Source organism: Rosa chinensis, chromosome 6 (genome assembly GCF_002994745.2).
Source record: "Rosa chinensis cultivar Old Blush chromosome 6, RchiOBHm-V2, whole genome shotgun sequence".
Lineage (NCBI taxonomy): Eukaryota > Viridiplantae > Streptophyta > Magnoliopsida > Rosales > Rosaceae > Rosa > Rosa chinensis.
Genome location: NC_037093.1, coordinates 6909175 through 6923621, shown reverse-complemented (window position 1 = coordinate 6923621; position 14447 = coordinate 6909175).

Here is a 14447-nt window from a genome sequence, read left to right as displayed (position 1 = left end):
AAGTCAAAAGATCATATAACCCTAGAAACCTAAATATGTTCTAATTAAGTCCAACGCATAGCCTCATATTTTTCTTTGAGTTTGCGCATCTCTTCCTCCAACTTGTGCATCTCTTCTCTGTGCTTCTGCTGCTCCTCCTTCAACCTCTCCCCAACTTGTTCCCTCTCCATCTTCAAGTTTTTCTCAAACTCATTCACCAAGGCTCTGTACCTTCCTTGTTTGGCTTCCAGCATAAGCAGTCCATGGTCACATCGATCTTTGACTTTGAGTAACAACTCCTCAAAGTACTTGGTGTCCCCAACATGATGATCTTTGCCTGATAATTTCTCTAATTCTTCGTCCAATAGGCTATGAATGTCCTCAAGCTGATCATATGCTTGTCGATTGCCTTTGCGTTTTCTTCGTACATCCGAATAATAAGAACCCAGCAAGAAAACAATAGGAGAAGTGATTGACAGAACAAAACCAAAGAACAATCCAAGCACAAGATGAAGAAACTTGGGGTCGTCCAAGGAAGCAGCAACCTCAAGCAGTCCCATTGTCAAAGATCGAGCTTCTAGTACTGATCATCTGAAGGATCCATTGGCAAAGTATATATGAGAGAGCGAGAGCAATGCTTGGTTTGGAAAGGTTGTTGCTTATTTGTTAATTAATATGTTAGCGTGATTCCAGAGCTAACTCCATTAAGGAAATGGAATATATGTAGTTGACAGCACTTAAAAAAGAGAGATCTCTGAAAGAGATTTGATTATTATTCGGACTCTGTACATGCCTTTTTGCTTCACATTGCTTTGTTCTGCACGCAAAATCGTTATACTAAACTTCCTACTTAAATACATCTAATTTATGTAGACCTTTTTACCAAATATAATCTCACATGAATTGTGCCATTAAAATCCATATCTATTATTTCCAAATTGGAATTTTTTTTTTTAATTTCTAACAAACAATATTTAAATATTAATACTGTGGAGTACATACATTAGAGGATTGCATGATCGAATTAATAGTTGCAAAATTGCATCATAAACTGAAAAGAACAAATATATTACTAGACAGAGGTGTTCACGAGAATTTAATAAATGGTATGGGGTGTCACACAATTCAAAGACAACAAATGACCGTAGTTGAATTATATTCGTTTACTTCAAAATTGAACCTAGCTATCTGTATTGATGTGGGTTTTTATTGGACATGAAAGTTGATTCATTCATACTGGTAATATTACACAAGATATATTCACTTACTATTGTTTGTGGGTGGCTTTCCATCAATTTTGAAATACCTCAAAGAATTCATTATAACCTAGTCCACCTGTAAAATCCTAATTTTCTAAGATTCTCGTCTTAGAATCATTTGTCCCTCTTTTTTGAATTTCTTCACTTTTCATCTTGCTATGACAAAGAAACTTTTGCAAGATCAAAACCATCCTATAATCCACCTTTTGATTTTTTTTTTTAGCAAATTACCACTACCTACGCTTTTAGCCCATAAATTACCATCAGCAGACCTGTTTTTTTAAATTCCCATGAGCTAGTGTGTAAGGCCCATGCACAAGGTATTATGCCTTGCAGTCAGATTCCATCCCTTTTTGAATTATTTCTATTGACAGGTAAATTACAAACCTGCCCTTGTGGGTTTGTAAAGGGCGGGTTTGTAATGTGAATTAACACGACTGAATGTCAGTAGCATTATGAAAAAAATAATATTTCAATATTCCGTCTTTGTTTTTCTTAGAAACAACACATTTATTTAATAATTTCAAAAACTACTTATACATATTACAATATGAAACTTGAACACTATATCATTTATCTATGGCTTTGCTGCTTTCACATACAAGTTGCTTTGAATTTCACCTCTTCTCATGGTGAAGAAGTTTCTCCAGCAGGATTTCTTGGAGTACTGACCCTCAGTAGTATATTGACCCCCAGTAGTATACTAGCCTGGCCTTCTTGCATTTGCTCACTTCAGCATTGCTTTCATTAGCTCCATCTTATAAGTCAACCGACAACACAGAGCATAAGGGATAACAAAGTGTGCCCAAAATTGCTTTGGCAATTACAACTCTAATCCTTTCTCTTCAAATATGTTGAAACAACTCTAATCCTTTCTCTTCAAAAATCATAGCATTCAAACACATAAGAACTGTCACTAAACTTGGAGCCTAATCTCTAATAATCTCGATCTATAGTTTCTTCCATTTCTTTATGAGATAAAAATTGGAAAAGAAAAAACAAAAGGAAGTAGAAGATACAAGCAGCAAGTTTTGCAACTAATCCATGAACTTGCAAGAACACATAACCACAAAAAGCAACAAATTTTTTGTCAAACTAACATAAATATAAAACTAAAGCATTACACAACACCACCAATCCCATAAGAAACTAACATAAACACAAAACTAAAGCTACTGACCCGCAATATAAAACTGATAATCAGACTATAGCTACTGACCTACAAACAAAATGTTGCTGAGTCCTGCAGAAATAACAAACAAATTAAGATCAATATAGCTCCACCAAATTGCAAAACAAATAAACAACACAAGGTCATTATAGCTTACCCATGCCAAAACCTGTGACAACATGAGGCTAAAGGTACTGATCCTCTGAATTTCTCAACCAAAATTTCTCAGCTAAAGCTACTAAGCATGATCAAATTTCGACAGTATTGAATGCATAATTAGACTATAGCTACTGACCTTCAGAAACTACAAATTTCTCTACTGACCTTCAAGCCCTAGCATAGCAGAAGCCTCGCCTCCGGGGTTGAGCCCTCGCTTCGCCGTCTAGCTCTGCAGCCTCGCTTCGCCGGCTGCTTTGCCACCTAGCTTCGCAGCCTCCCTTCACTGGCTTTGCAGCCTCGTCTCGCCGGCTTCACAGCCTCCCTTCACCGCCGGTTTCTCCCTTCCCCTTCTCTTTTTCAGAGTTTTTCTTAGTTAACATGATTAAAAATGCACTCCAGTCCTCTCTACCCTCAATCAGAATCATTCCCGGTGGGAACATGCAAGGCTACCGGGTAAGATTTTCGCAGAGTGATCCTTTTGATTGCCAGTGAGAAGAAAGGAGAATTGTGGAAGTGCAATTAAATTTCTTCTGGTTGAATTGTGTTTAATTGATACATATAGGACCCCATTGAGTAACAGAAATTAGAGAGTGATAACAGAGAGATGAGATTGGGGCGTGAGCAGAGTGTAATGGGTAGGAATTTGGTGAAAAGTGGGATGAAGTTTTGGTGTTTACTTACGCCGCATCAATGTAGGTATCTGTTATGTCGGGACAGTTGGGTGCGTTTGAAAAATGATGGATTGAATCTTGAAATAGGGAAGAAGAGAAAGGAACAGATTCGATGAGCGAGGTGGTATGATTGACTTGGGGAGATGTTCACAAAGAAGCTGGGGAAGAGGAGAAATGGAACTGCACATGGAATTGTTCATGAATAAGCTGGAGAAAGGAGCGAAAAAAATACTAACTAGGAGAAATTGAAACTGCACAGGGTATGGATTGATTTTTTTGTTCTTCGTTCTCTTCTGTCTAGTCCCCCTGTCCACCATCACAGGTTAGGATGTCGTCCATTTTGTTAAACTATCTGGGACAATCTTGAAAATTTGGTAGTCTAAATAGTAAGGTCGACCAAACCAGCCCTAATTGTCTTCTCCTCTCCCTTCTCCCTCTCGTGGTCACATCTGATGTAATTTTGTTTACTTGCTATCTATAGAGGTGGCAATAGTTAGTAGGCCAATAAAGTCCCTACATACTGCATTTGTGGGAAACCAAATGGTCCTTTGCTCAAGCACAGGGGGATATCTTATCCACTTATTTTGGTTCTAGATGATAGATTCTTCCAGACATTACTTCACTCATTTTGCTTATGTTTTGTGGGACTGAAGGCAGCAGTCAATAATCATAGGGTAGAAATGGTATTGAGAATCGCACTTGAGAGAGATATTTGTGGCCCGTTGAGAAATTTACTTCAGGCGAAAACCATAAATGAGTGAATTTCTTGGCCTTCTCTCATAATCAACATATCAAATAAAAGTGCTCTAAACGCATCTACACATGAGATAAAATGCTCTCATTGAATGAGGGAAATGGTAGTAAGCTGTAAAGCTCTATAGGACTATCAAATACTTATGGTTAGTGTAACTACTAGCACATTCTGTGACTGAATAAAATATTGTTAACGGTAATATTTTATTATATTCCTTAACAATACCGTCGCAACGAATATTCTATCAAATAGAGAAGTTCCTTGAGAGTAATATTATATCAGCTTTTACTTTGGGTTAACTATCCGTTTTGATTATTAATAATCCTTAAGAATTTGTCTTAAAATTATATCAGCTCCTCCTTTCTCCTTCTCATTGATGGATATAAAGAAAGTAAGCATGTTGGGAGAAATTATTCAATGTATGTTTTGGTTTATGTTCAATACAAGGGAATGTATACGTGGTATATAATATATTGGAGGAGCTAAAACCTCTGTAAAACCCTCTATTGTAATGCTGTACAGTTGTAAACTTGTAATTAGTTGCTTGGATTGCGACACTTGTAGGATTATAGGATTATGAATTGAGAGACAAGGTCGCTCTTGTACTGATGATGAGTTCTGGTGTTTTGCAAAGATTCTCATTCTCCTTTCAAGGCACTATTGTCTGGATGCATGCGCAACTTATTGTTTGTGCGACTGGTTTGTCATCAGGTGGTTCTTGTTGAGCTCGGTCTTGTTTGTATGCTTTACTTCTCTCTCTTTTAGACTATTAGACTTATTGGTCCACGGAGGAGCAACAGTAAAATAAAAAATCAAATGCAAACCTCCTTAGCTGATCAACATACATGGTGAAGTCGTGCTGCTGAAGATTGTGCTAGGTCTCTAAGATTTTTGATAATGGTCAGCTCAGAAAAACCTGTCATTGATGAGTCAACTGCCTGAACAATATGTGGGTCTGAGTATGAAAACTGACTTTCATCTCTAAAACTCTGGACAGTCCTGCTTGACATTGGGTTCGATTGAATGAATGCAACATCAGCATTCAACTTGATGTATTCTTTTCTTTCTGGCTGCAGACTTCGTGCTATTGATAAGGATGTGGGATCGTTGTCACGGTAGTCCGCCCACCAATATTTATTGACAAAGCAAACATTTCAGGTGCCAGTTTATGGCATCATCTCATACTGTTAATTTAAGGCAACATGAACAAATGTTCTTAGCCATTTGGAGAAATCCATCAACACGTTTGGAATTAGTTTTATTAGCGAAAAGGTGTTTTCGAGATCCCATATGATCCGATTGATTTCCTTGGTGTATAATTTACATCTTCTCTGATACTTCAATGAATCGAAAATTTTCTCTAAAAATAAAATAAAAATAAATCACAGCATGATTCAAATCCAAATCAATGGGGTTCCATATATGAGTCGAACAAAGTTGTATATATGCATTCTTTGCTTTGCTAGCTAACATAAAGATCAAATCACCAAGTCCCAGACATTATACAAGTTGATCAGCAAGGAGGTCTTCCCGAATCCTAGCTTGTATAAGAAAGATGATATGCTGTTTCTCCAGAGTAGTAATTCAAATAATTTCTCTGTGCGGCATTTGCAAATGGAGATTTCGTACAAGTATTGCCGCCGCGAATTCAAAGCCAATTAAGTTCATACACTATGCAGCATATGCGAATCATGTGTTCTAGAGTATCACATGTATCCAACCTTTTCAGGCCGGATTGAGTTGCATTATATTTTGGTATTCTAGAGTCTTTTAAAACTAGAATTACGTGAAAGGCGTAAGTAATTATGCTTAATTGAAAACATAGATGTTACTCTCCCGATTCTTTTTCCAACTACAAAAATTATTGTTAGTTAAACTTTGTAATTTTTCTATTTCATTTTTTTAATATTCTGATATCAAGGTCTACAATCTGGTGAAGAAGAAGGGACGGTGCACAAAGAAAAACACACTGCATTTTTTTTTAAATAGAAGTTGAATTCATTAGATCAACAGCAAAAAGGTTGAAGTCTACTAAAACTTACATAAGAAATCCGGCAAGAAAATCCGGAGTAACCTACCTAAGCTAAAGCAAATTTTTAAAAATCACTGGGTCGCTCACATTTAAGCGAGCCTATACAAGAATGAAAAAACCTCGCCTCCAGTGAGCCCCCGAAAATTTTGTTTAATTTTTAGAAGGTAATTTTTCGCTAATAAGATTTTTGCAAGGCAATTTAAGTGAAGGAATTGATTTTGGAAGTTATTTTGGTATCGAGATCACGATTTGGGCCTTATGATTTAAGATTGGGCCGAGATTCTTTCATTTGGGCCTAGAAGGTTACGGAAATTTAGTGAAGCGACCGTTTGTTGTAGTTTCGAAGACGATAAATTGAGTTGTAACAAAGTTTTTGGATTTTGGATTTTTACGAGATCGAGTTTTGGGCCTAGGACAAAGTCGAAAATTAACTTAGGAAGTTTCCGATGAAAAAATGAATAAAAGAAAAGTTTGTTAGGTTACTGGTAGGGTTCTCGTCCTAACTGCGCTTGTAGAAGAGAAATTGTAAAGCTTGTTAGGTTATTGGTAGCAGGATCATCAGTCTAATTTCAGCAAGGAATTCCGGGAAACTGAGTTCGTTTCCGAAGGTATATACCGACCCTTGAATCAAGTTTTCTCTTCTGGTGATAATGGGAAGTTAAGCAACTCTGATGGTTTGGTTGGGTTGATATTGATTGATTGACATTGTGAAGTCTAAAATTGGTTGCTGGAAGTTTATGTTTGAATTGGAAAGTAAATCTAGATGAGTTAATAGCCTGGTGTTGTAACCTTGAATTGGAGATTTGGTTGATTGAATGTTGAGTATGCTTACTGTGAATCTGTGGTTGCAAGAATAATAAATTGGATTGGAAATGGTGGTTTGGGATTGTTTCTGGTTCTGTAAGTAAATGTTTTGGTTAAGGTTTGCTAAGACATTTTGTTATGTTAATGGTTGTGAAGAGAATAATTGTGGGTGTGCCGAAAAAGGTTAGATTATGTATCGGGTATCCATAGTAAATTCGATAGAATTACTATGTGATGCGACGTAAAAAGAAATTGATAAATGAGAATGGACCGTTAATGAAAAACGAGTTATGTTGTGAACAAAGTTAAGGAAAAATCGATAATGAAAATAATGGATTTCATTTAGTCAATTTAGATTCTTGAAACAAGGTCGCCCGAAGTACTCTAATGCACCATATCCCAAAATTAGTGTGGGAATGTAATGATTCAAGAATGGTAATTGATATTTATCTTTTTGCTTAAGGTTTAAAGACTAAGTAAAAATGTCAACTCGGTTGACTCGAATTACACTAAGGAAAGAAGTACGATCACCATATCTCGAATGCGCTTATTACGTTAAGTGAATTGTTCGGGAATGGTTACCAATAATTATTGGTTAGAGATAAATTGGTAATTTATAAAGGAATTGAACAATTTAAAATTATGAGTTTATTTTTTATCAGAAATAGTTTTTGTTAAAGGACTCGATGCGTGTGCACATGGAATTGGACGAAGTATTGGAAGTTGGAAACGAAGCTAAGTTTGGGCGAGCACTCCATATCCAGGTAGGGTGAGCTGTCCCTTCTTTATTAAAGGCTTTTCTATTTGTGGAATGCTCTAGTACAATAATATGTTGCTTGTAAGTACGTTTTTGGTTATTCATTAGTCGACGCCTCGTGATACTTGTGTTTATGTAATTGATATTTGCTGATTGCTAAAACTAAGGCTAGACTTGTGTGTTAAGATACTGTACCCCTTGTATGTTTGTACTTGTGACTTGAAAGTGAATGGGACCTAGACGCGTAGATTCATGGGGATCCCACGGTGTCGATAACTGTGAACCTCCGGAGGGGGCTGTGCTCCTATGTTTGTCAAGGAAAGGTGAGTACAGACAGTGAACCAGTCATAGGAGACTCAGAGCCAGGAAATGGACACTTTCACTACTTGTAGTCACAAGGACTACAGAGTAGTTGGCCGGTTCTCGAAGGATGACCAACCAGGTTGGTCACCGATTTGTTTTAGTTTAGCTGGCAGGTAAGTATCTCGGAGCTCCAAGTTGTGTGAAGCATACTGCATATGTTTTATAAAAGAAAATAAATGTTTGTGGTTGCCTTTTTTTAAAGTATTTTCGATAAACGTGCACAATATTATGTAGTAAATATTTTCAAATATATTATTTTTCAAACCTAGCATGGTTGGGTTGGCCCATACTGGGCATGCGAGGACGAAAGCTCACCCCTACAACAGTGTGCAGGTGTCAAGCATGTGGTGGGGGAGCGCACAAAGGAGGCAGATGGCCCGGCTTGGCGCATTCTTCTTTAATTTTATCAAAAGAAGGTTTTGGTCCTTTATCGGATTTTGAAGTAGCTTGTTTGCTTACTTTTTATTTATTTCCTACTCGTTTACCAAAACTTCGAGAGGCCCGTAACCCTAGGGCGCGTCTCTTGCACTTGTAGTTACTTAGTGATTTGTTTTCCAAATTGGGCTCCTATTGTAAGCCCAAAACTCATAGCCCATTTCAAATTCCGCTTTTGAAAATATGTTGTTCGGTTGCTAGAATAATTTGTCCAAGAAAGTGTTTTGTAAACCAACAGTCTGAACCCAAAAGGCCTTGCGATTTCAGGTTGATGAGTTATCGGGATGTCATTCTTGACATGTCGGTTTCTCATTAGCTTGGGGTGACGGCGCTGTGGGACCCCTCTCTCGGGTCACCACACCTCCTACGGAAAAGAAATCATTCAACTAGCCCTCACTTGCCAATCACGCAATTGTGGTACAAGCAAGAGACTAGAAACGTCATAGAAGACTCATAGAAGTTAATCCAACCTTACACAGGCTCATACCCTAAAACATTGGGGCCCCAATTGCCTTGACCCGAGCCCACGCCCGTAGGCCCAAGCCCAAGTCCAGTCTTGTCTAGCAGAAATAAAATCAAACAGGCCCATCAGCCCAAGATTGAGCCCAAGCCCAGAGACCCAGGCCCAAACCCTAGCCAGTAGAATAGGCTAGGGGTCGCATATTGCTCCTTTGCCTCCGCCGCAGCCATGTCCTCCAGCGGCAAGCCCTTCGACCACAGCTCTGGTGGCCGGTCGTTCCAATAGTGCAACACCATCAAGCCTGGTGCCTCTCTACTACACGTAATAGAGAATCAAGTACCCGCCTAGAATCAAGAAGAAGATACCCGAGCCTGCACTAAAAACCGGCCGGAAAAGGAATCCCCACTGCTCTGAAGATCCACACGTTCGGGAGGGCTCCGCCGCTGTGCTAAGCCCAGAAACTGCCGAGCCCTACACGGAAGCACCACCACGATCAACTGCTCAGATCCCGATCTACACCAACCCAGAGCCCGATTGGAACAATCCGGAACCACACCGCCACCGCAGAACTAGACCTGATCCAGGCCCAATTCCGCCCCACCGTCGCCGCACCCTAGAGCACGCCGCAGCCTTGCCTGGTCTGGAGAGTGAAGGTTCACCGCCGCCAGCAACACGAAACCTTGGTTTCGTAAAACTGAGGTCACTCCAAGAAAATCGGAGGCCTCCTAGAGTTAAAATTTAAAAATAAAAAGAAAATTATTGCAGCTGTTGCATATGAATTTTAATATGTGACATGTTTAAAGCTTAGAAAAGTTAGGTGATTATATAAGATTGATGGATCTAAATTTTAATATGTGACAATGGTTGAAATTTAGGTGATTATATAAGTTGGATAAATCTTTTTAATATGTGGCGTGGTTCAAAGCGTAGGCCTTTTTATATTAAACCTATCCCATCAAACGAAGGAAAGTTTTCTTCGTTACTAGATGAAGGCGAAGACGAAGACGCTGGAGTTCGGACGTATGTCACGTATCCCATCAAACGTAGAAAAGAGTCAAAAGACCAACACCAAGAAGAAGGCGAAGACGAAGACTTTGAAGGAAAGCACCATGCAGCTTCTTCTCAAACTTCTTGGACCCGCGCGCCAAGTTCTCTCTCTCTTCTAAATTCTTGCAAACTTGCTTTTCTTTCTTGAGAATCTAAAAAGCTGCTTACAGTACTGATCGTCGAAAATGCAATGCATGCGGATGAGACCTTCCGCGACGCACCAGACACTGTTTATACACGGAACGAATAAATTAATTAATCCTTCTCAACAAACTCACCAACTTCCCCACAGAACACTCTTTTCCTTAATCCATCTTCTTGCATCATTACGGTAAATGCAGCTGACCAATCATATTTTTTTTTTTTTTATTGTTAAAAAACTCTTGAATAATGACCGATATTTGCATCAACGTTACTCAATTACTATCATTGTATCTGCCACTATGCCTCTCGTAAAATATTGAAAGAATAAAAGGAGATAGATATAAGAGGATAGAGTTCACAAATACGTGAAAGACATCTGTCACCAATCTTGTTAAGAAGAAGGGACCATGAATAAGGAAAAGAGAAAAATTCAGTTACCGTCCCCAAACTATTCTGCCAAGGCCAATTTGATATCCGAACTCTCAAAAGTATCAATGTGATACCTAAAGACCTAAATTGGCATCAACGTGATACTTCCGTCCAAAATTTCTGACGGCGCCATTTGTTTGCTGATGTGGCAAGCACGTGGGTCCCAAAAAAAAGTGAAATGACCCATTTACCCAAATCGAGCAATTGACAGTGTGTGGGAGAAGCCAAAGGTACCAAGTACCAGCTGGCAAGTCTTTTTCTTGATCTAATTGTGCTTAATTGCTATCTGGGTTGGTTTTGCTTTTTTGGTTTATGCTGGGTTTGTTTTTAGTTCTTATATACATGAATTCATGTTATATGTTGCTTTGGCCTTATGATTGTGATTTTGATCGGAGTATTTGGTATATGTTGTTACTAACATGACGGCGGCAGTGGAGGAGGAGGATGCTGAGGTTGTGGCGGTGGAGGAGGGGGTTTGATGAATGGAGGTTCTATTAGCGAATGGGTGACGGTCTCTGTGAAGAAAGAAGATGGTTGGTGGAGCTAAGGTTCACCAAAATTTGGTGTGCAACGAACCAGTTATTTGTGTTTACTTGTATATATTTATATTCTTTATTTTATTTTTGTAAATAATACTTTATTATTTTAATTCTTTATTTGTTTACACAATTGTATATATTTATATTCTTTATTTTATTTTTGTAAATAATACTTTTCTTTATTTGTTTACACAATTACAGGTGTACCCTCAATCCTCGGTTAGAACGATCCCTACTTATTCTATACTAACGATGACATTTTACAGGGTTAAATTACGCGCTCATTTTGTGCGTGTCAATTTTTGGCGCCGTTGCCAGGGATTGACACTCATTTTGAGCGTGTCAATTTTTGGCGCCGTTGCCGGGGATTGACACTCATTTCGAGCGTGTCAATTTTTGGCGCCGTTGCCGGGGATTGACACTCATTTCGAGCGTGTCAATTTTTGGCGCCGTTTCCGGGGATTGACACTCATTTCGAGCTTGTCAATTTTTGGCGCCGTTGCCGGGGATTGACGCTCATTTTGTGCGTGTCAGCAAACAGACGACGCTGTTAGAGATTTTTGACCGAAGTATCTGATAGGAGCATAATTATGCGATATTAATAACGTTAATCTCTATACTTTCTTTGTTAGTTTAGTATATTTTCTAGTTATTTATGTTGTTTACTTGTTTTATAGCTATTTTGAGCAAAGAAGGAGAAAAGAAGTAAAAGAGGGATTGAAAGGCAAAATCGGCAAATCTGCCTGTGCAGATCAGTCAACTTCGACAGATCACTGAGACCAGCTCACAATGATCCAGAGGATGATATTTATATTGATGGAAAGCTCCAGATGTCTAGTTTCCAGTTATTTTTACGGCTCGTCAATATCATTTTTCTAGAAGAAGTTATGGCCGATTTAGTACAAGAAGGTTAGGCTATGCGTGAATCTGAGGTTGGACGGGAATTTGGATTTCCTACACAATAGAAAGATGAAGACAACCTCTAAGGATATAAAAGGAGATCAATCTGCAGCAGCTCGGGTCTCTCTCTCTTCTCTTCTCTCCTTTCTTCGCTCTTCCTCCCCTTCTTTGTTTTGTTTTCTTCTATGTTTAACTAGTTTTTATTAGTTAGGGGGCTGCTTGAAGCCCCAAATCATGATTGTAAACTTATTATGACTTTCAATTAGTTTTGTTTATCTATTGGATGAGAACCTAATTTCTATCTTCACATTGATGATTCCTTTGCATGTTTTCTTTGGTGCGCAACTTAGATTGCATGTTTAGGATTCTATTGCTAAGAATGATCATTGCCTGTGCCTTGTTTCGAGGGTTCCGTTGAGAGTTCTAGAGTAGTAAATCGTCTATAAGGCGAGTGATTAGGTTCCTAGATTAATTGAGACGCGTCGTACTCATGATGTCTTGTGATGTCTCGTTTTTCTTAATCTTAATGATTTCTATGTGTTAAATCTAGAGTTGCGTCAACCTAGGTTGCATTTTAGGAAATAGGTTAGGTGTAGAGCATCTCTCACCTAGCATACAAGTAAGGAAGAACAATAGGTTAATTCAGGCGTTGGGTTAACTTGAGTATCTTCATCCATAAATAAATGAAATTAGGTTGAACATGATTAGTTTACTTGATTGATTGGTGGTGGATGCAATTCCTCTAACTTGTTTTATCTTTGATTTTCAAAACCCTGAATCAAGTCTTTTTATTTTCGGAGCCGTTCAGTGTTTCGTTTTTATTTAATTAGTTCGTCAACCAAATCACCTTAAAAAATTATCAAACTTTGTCAGTAGTTAGTTTATCATGTCTAGAGTCTGTCTGTAAATTTCCGTGACATTTAGAATAGTTTAGAGTCGTCTGCCAGTCAGATCTTTATAACTGGACAGTTTAGGTTTATTTTGTTTTGAGTCTTTAGATTAGTGATTAGACCACAATCTCTTGCGGGAACGATCCCTACTTACCTATACTATTTTTGACATTCTTGTAGGGTTAAATTATAGACATTTTCGTGCATCTATTTAGGTGTATAGAAATAGCCTATCAGTATCACTTCGATGTCAAAATACGTCTTTAGGTATCACATTGATACTTTTGAGAGTTCGGGTATCAAATTGGCCTTAGCAGCATAGTTTGGGGATGGTAGCTGAAATTTTCTTTTTTTGAGGAATTAACAAAAAAAGGGTAAAAAGTCGATTTTGGCCTTTTTTGGACCCACGTGCTTGCCACGTCAGCAAACAAACGGCGCCGTCAGAAATTTTGGACGGAAGTATCACGTTGATGCCAATTTAGGTCTTTAGGTATCACATTGATACTTTTGAGAGTTCGGGTATCAAATTGGCCTTGGCAGAATAGTTTGAGGACGGTAATTGAATTTTTCTCTAAGGAAAAATACATTGCAATTCTACCGAACTAGAATCTAAACTAGATAGAAATTCTAACAAGAAATTTCAACAGAAATTGCAGGAGGGTCCCAAGCTTCTCCGACACAGAATTCTTACAATTATCGCAATGAGTTCAAAGTAGTAAGGTATAAGAAAGTACTAAGGTAGTTACTGAAAACTAAATCTTACATGCTGGTGGTATAGACAAACCAATAGTCTTGAAGTTCAGAGATACATAGACTCGAATTTTGCTAGCAATTATCAAAAAAATTCCAAGTTCATACACTCGATTATTAGAAATTATTTGTGTTGGAGAGGAAAGATCCCACATTGGAAAAGTGACAAATAAAATATAACTTATAAGTGGGTGGATCTCACCCAATTGTACCGAGGCCTTTTGTGATTAAAACCCAACACCTAACTGGTAGTTAAGTTGGGACAGTATCGGTACAATGGTGGGCAGTGGGCCACGAGCCACGCTTGTCGCTGTTTAACATGGTATCAGAGCGGGTCCTTCTCCAATTACGTCTCCACGTAGGCATGTATCATGAGCCCAAATTGGGGTACGTTCCCTGCATTGCCATCGAAATTACCAAGTGTCCAATGTGGGCTTTGGATTGTATTGACCAAGTCTTTGATATGAGGCTTGTGTCCCAATTTCCAATGTGAAATTGGATTAATTAATTTCACGTGCAGACCTAGAGTTAGGTTGCACGTGAGGGGGCGTGTTGGAGAGGAAAGATCCCACATTGGAAAAGTGACAAATAAAATATAACTTATAAGTGGGTGGATCTCACCCAATTGTACCGAGACCTTTTGTGATTAAAATCCAACACCTAACTGGTGGTTAAGTTGTAACAGTATCGGTACAATGGTGGGTCACGGACCACGCTTGTCGCTGTTTAACAATTTGCACCAGACACACAGTTCACATCAGATATCTGGATTAATTTGTGTATGTATCCATCCTTTTCAGTAAAATCACAATAGCCTAAGCTAATTAATTTTATTGACTCATTTACAGGTTGGGGCTGGGGCAAGGTACGTAAGTTCTAAAAGGTTTAGAAGGAAGATATATGA